The following is a 6,124-nucleotide window of genomic DNA, read 5'->3' as shown; positions in this document are numbered from 1 at the left end:
AGATAACAGTTTTTCAATCTTCTATTATCTAATATTGATAGACCTGCAGAATCTTCCTCTTCTTTGGTGACAGAAGTGGCGTCCGGTGTGGTCTTCTGCAGCTGTAGCCAATCTGCTTCAAAGCTTGACGTGTTATGCATTCTGAGATGCTCTTTTGCATTGATTGTAACAAGCTACGTTTTCTTCCCATCAGCTTGAAGCAATCAAATCATTCTTATTTTACACAGAAAACTGCCACTGGATATTGTCTCTTTTTCTAGTCTCTGTAAACTAGTGATGGTTATGTGGGAAAATCCCAGTATCAGCAGTTTCTGAAATAGTCCCATGTCATTGTCAAACTCATTTAAATCACCTTTCTTTCCCATTCTGATGCTCTGTTTAATCTTCAGCAGATTATGTTGATCACATCTACACACTTAAATGTCCTCTGTTGCTGCCATAGGATTGACTGATTCGATTTACTGAGGAAGTGAACAGGTGCATCCAGTTAACTAAATCTCATTACTGTAATAATTTTAAAGGTATAATATTTCATATAAAGTCTTTGTGGGAAACCACTGTGTTCAGAGGTAAGTTTATAATATGTTGTGCCTGCAAAATATCAGGAATGGCCAATGAAAGGAAAGAAAATGAGAGGCAATTTTATGTCTATTAAGGTATTAATATTGTTGTCTGACTAGTGTGTAAGAAAAGTTAAAAAAGAGTCAAAGCAACACTGTGCCACATTGGCATATGTACGTAAACATGCACTTGAATGACATTCTTGGATATAATGATCCAGTAAAAAGAAGAACATCTTGTTAAAATGAATTAGCACCATTATATTGTAGACTTTAGAAAATGCATAGCCACAAAAAGCCACTTACTTTGTTATGTTAAACTACAGATAAACACAGAAAACCTGTTTACCTCCTCCATGTTTGATCAAATCTTAGCTTTGCATTTGGTCAGTTCTTTTATTCTCCTGAAAGAGCAGGAAAATTTAGTAAATGAGCCTGAGTCATGTCCCTGTGGAGTGTGAAATACGGGTCAGGAAATGTGAAGCTCACACTGGAGGAAATGGTGCTGACCTAATTGCGTGAGGTACGAGTTTAGATTACGTCCAGTGATTAGAAATATGAGCTGTGTGTTTGTGGGTCCATTTGTGAGCATGAAAGAAAATGGCTACAGCTATACCCTGCAGACAGTAGCATAGCAGTATGGAAGAGTTTAAATTAATAACTTTAATAAATGATGTCATTCTAATATTTATCATTTCATTTCAAACTGTGCAAAAAATATGATCTCATTATTTAAAAAAAAAAAAAGAAAGAAAGAAAGGAAAAACAAAGTTCTGTAGCAAGGCCAGTTTTGCTTAGTATGGTTGGCATTGTTTTACTGAAAAGATCAGAGTTCCATGAAAACGTTGTCAGAATGGAAGCAGATGTTGCTCTAAAACCTGAATTATGCGGTATTAGCAGCGCTGATGCCAAGTAACAGTCTGTTTACGACTTATATTTACTGGGACATCTTATTTAGCACTAGCTAAACAGTTAGCCAAACAGTTAGCTAGAGGTTCAATGTTTGAAGCTAGTTAAACTAATAGTCTAAAAAATTACTTTTTCTTCAAGAAGACGTTTGCTGTAAATTAAATCAAAACAAAACATTGTTAATAATTTTTGTGCCCTGCTTATGAATGCTAAATAGGTGCCTTTAACCTCCTAAGACCCAAACTCTTCCACGGCATGCATTTTTAATTTCTCTTTGATATTTGGGCTGATTGGGACCTGATGATTGTAAAAACAAAGAATTACCAGATTTTTATTTTTTTTTTACCTAATTTTTGTTTCTAAGAAAAATGAGAGCCACATATGAGGATATTCGTTTAAAATTTCGATAGAACAGTAGCAGTATAATGTCCTTGTAAGTGGTTATCAGGCCCCTGTAGAGCAAAATTGAGTATTTTGGTCTAAATTACCCAAAAGGTGATGTCCACATATGTGGACGCCAGGAGGTTAAGGAACAAACATACCATTCACATTATCACATTGTCAAAAATGGGCTGTTTAAGCCTAGCATAGGGTCATTAATGAGGGTAGGCTAAAGGCAGCAAATCAAACATAGAGTGACAACACATAATCACACCAAAATCTAAACAAAAGCAGCATTTATCATTGACATCATCATCATCATTTGCTAATTTTACAGTGAGGATTTCCCGTCTTTCATCCACTCATTTCCTTCCTTCCTGTCTTCTTTCACAGCTGCTGGACAGCATTTTTAGCTGCTATCCTGTAGAGAACCACAAAGCTTTCAAACATACCATTATCGCCCAAGTGTCTTATCATTGTACAAATGATGAATGAAGGTTTGTAAAAAATCTACTTCTTAAATGTCTGTGTGCAAGACATTTGACGCAGTGAATCTGGTAAACAGAACTTCCGCAACTTGCAGTTAACACAGGATTTTACCACCTAAACCTCAAAAACAAAGCATCACATGCGACACATGTTGGTAAACTGTCACACGTTGCAGTTTCGTCATGTTGTAATGATTTTACTTCCCTTTAAAACTGCTTAGGTAGAACAGTTTCCATTGGAGGGAAAAAAATCCATGAACTGCAAAGGAAAGGAAAACAAATCTAGGGCTGAAGAGACACTTGCGTGAAGCCTCACAAAATTCTCTTGAAGGACCCTGAGCAAATGTATGACTTACATAAATGCCAAAAAGCTCCTATATTTCCTGCTTAGTGAGCTTTAGTAGACTGCAGAATGTTTTAAAATGCCTAAATGATGCCTGAAGGATGCGGTCTTCCTGCTTAGGATCAGACGCGTGGAAGGAGCCACAGGGCTGGGTGAAGGCTCCAGAATTTGTTTTTGGGATTTCTAATTTCCTGCGTGCCTCAGCATACTTCTTTACAAACTGTCCCTTAGGCCTTCTGATCCAAAACAAGAGTAAAGCCTTTTTTGTGCTGCCCGTTTAAGAAAGCTGGCACCGCAGAAGCAGAGGCGTTCAAGTGTTTATCTAAGCCCTGAGTGGACGTGGCTTTGCTTTCCTCCAAACTTTGCGACTGTAGGGTACTTTGCTTCAGGGCTGCCAGTTCAAAGTCTTTACCCATTTGTAAATGTTTGCCTACATCATATTAAAAGAAAAACCTCCTAAGGGCTCTCATTAAATGTTCACTGGGACTGTGGCAGTGTCTTTTGGTGGTTAAATCAATTAGTTATGATGGATAAAATCACTGAATCTGGATTAGTTTGGTATTTGAATGTGTCCAAAATTTAAAAAAAAAAGACAAAGTAATTAGCCCTTACATTTAAGGCCTCTGAATAATTTCCAACACATTATTAAACTCCATGAAGACGTGATAGAAAACACATTTTTACAGCTTGTAGATGATCATTTCTAAATCAAAATAGCAGAATGACTTGTTTCCTTGAAAAAAAGGTAATTTTCTACAGTTATGTGTCTGCAATACCTGACAGGTTCATTTCATAATTCAGAGACAGATTATGTCACCGTAACTATATAGACTGTAAATAAAAATGGACAAAGTAACATGGATGGCATCACCGATTGGTTTGTGGATTACAATTATATTTAATGACATATTTATTTATTTTATTTATTTTTAAACCCAAAGTAACATATTAGGGTACTGTGGGGATATGGATGCTAGCTATCTGCCTTTGTTAATAAAGCAACATGATTTTTTTTCCATCTTTAGTGCTCTTCAAATGTATAGTGGACTTGACATCCCATAATGCCTTGCGAGACGTGCCGTACAGTAATATTATAAACGAAGGAACCATCCATGGTGTTACTTTGGTCATGTGGTATATGGCAGCGGTCCCCAACCATGGACCAGTTTATGTCCAATAATATTTTCACAGATTGGCCTTTAAGGTGTCACAGATAAATACAACAAAATAAAACCAGTACCCAAAAAAAAGAAGATTTATTCATAACGCACGGGAAAAGACCCAGGGGAACTGAGTTAATGATAAAAACAATAAAAAACAATGCTATAAAGCGATAAAAACCCCGAAAACCATAAATTTCACATCCGAGCCTCATCTCTTGGGGCCCGGTACCAAACAACTCACAGACCGGTACCGGTCCGGGGTCTGGGGCCCGCTGGTATATGGTCACCTACTCACCCACTAAACTGGCATCCAAGATGCATCAGCGTTTTAAATGCTACATTACATGTTCATGCAGTAAAAATCTACACCTGTAGTAGCTCACTGGTCACTTTGTTAAGTACACCTGTTCAACTGGTCATCAATTGATGCGTTCAAGCATATAGACATGATCAAAACAACCTGCTGAATTTTAAACTGGACATCAGAATGGGAGAAAAAGGTGATTTAAGTGAGTCTGAACATGACATGGTTGTAGGCTGGTCTGAGTATTTCAGAAATTTCTGATACTGGGATTTTCCCACTCAGCCATCTCTTGGGTTTATGTGAAATGGTCCAGGAAAGAGAAAACAGGAGAATGGCGAGACTGTTTTGAGCTGAAAAGAAATCTGTAATTCAAAAGCCTCTCTGAATGCACAGCATGTCAAACTTTGAAGCAGACCACATCAGGTGTCACTTAAGAACAGAAAACTCAGGCTACAATTCATGGGCTCAACAAAATTGCACAATAAAACATGGAAAAGACTGGAAAATGGTCTAAATAGTTTCAGAATTGGACCTAATTGACATAAAAGCATGAATCTTGCCTTGTATCAGTGGTTCAGGCTGGTGGTTTAATGGTGTGGGAGGTATTCTCTTAACTAAGCACTGCTTAAACACCGCAATCTCTACCTGAGGGTTGTTCCTGATCATGTCCATGCCAGTCAGCTCATCTTCTCATGGCTGCCTCCAGCAGGATAATGCATCATATCAAAAAGCTCAAATCATCTCAAACTGCTTTCTTGAACATGACAATGGCAGATTTGCAGCAGCCAGAAAATTTGTTGTAGTGAAGTGATGCTATCATGTCGACATGGACAGAAATCTCTGAGGAATGTTTCAAACACCTCGTTGAATCTACAGCACAACGAATTAAGTCCCAACCCAATACTAGCAAAGTGTAACTACAAAGTTGATGAATATTTGCTACTGTCTTTAGCAGGGAGTTGCTAATACTTTTCTCTCTCTTTTCTCTCCCCCTTTTTTAATGGTTGCTTGCCAGTTGGTGTTGGTGAAAAACAGATGCTTGGCGTAGCTGTGAGTGGTGTTTCTTTTAGTGTATTGCCTCTTTGAAATTTTTGACTAATGCCGTTTTCACATCTATGAACCATAATTGCCACAAACGAAATTTTCTCATTTATTCCTTTCATACAGAACATTAACTTGACCAGCTTTAAGCGTTGTATAATGAAAATAGATCTAAAACCTGGATGGAAGCAGAAGTCCAGAAAAGCTTTCTAACCTCGTTGTTGGGGAATCCTCATTCTGACTTCATCATTTACAACTTTGCACCCCTACTGTCTTCTTACTGCTAGTCTTTGGAAGTCATTGTAGTATGATGTCATTATTGTCAAGAGCTCAGAGGGGTGACAGGCAGCTGGCCGGTGAGCTTGGGCCCAAAAAGCTGTTTCACATTAGTCCTGCTTGGCCTTCACTTCCACACAACAGCAGAGTGAATCACAGCGCTGGGAATTGAAAGTTGCCGTGCAGACTAATAAATCCCATGGTGAAATGTCTCACCAGTAACTGCATGTCTGTCAAACACATCCAAGTGCAAGATGAAGATAAAAATAATGGTTACCAAACAAGAGCACATGACATCATCAGCTACTATTTTAAATACAAGAAGCCTTCCAGACTAACAGCAATTACCATCTTAACTGCTGCAGAGGCAAAAGACTTGTGATGTACTAACAGCTTGAGCCATCATAGTCTTGTTTTTTTGTTTTGTTTTTTAAAGTCTACAGAAGGAACCTTGAAATCAAGCGGTCACAATGGCAAATCTGGGGTAACGTGTTCACCCGCAGGCTAATAGACTGCTTCTTCTGAGCCAGCTCTCAGCAGGACCTCCACACTGTGCCAGTGTACTGTGCTTTAGTGAAAACTTTGAAGCCCTGTGGATACTGCCCTTATTTGTTGTACTTACAGAGGGGATTAAAGAGGACGAGATCACCCTTCCAACA

This window comes from Aulonocara stuartgranti (assembly GCF_965226115.1).
Source record: "Aulonocara stuartgranti genome assembly, chromosome: 8".
Taxonomy (NCBI): Eukaryota; Metazoa; Chordata; class Actinopteri; order Cichliformes; family Cichlidae; genus Aulonocara; species Aulonocara stuartgranti.
Note: the sequence above shows the minus strand (reverse complement) of the source record.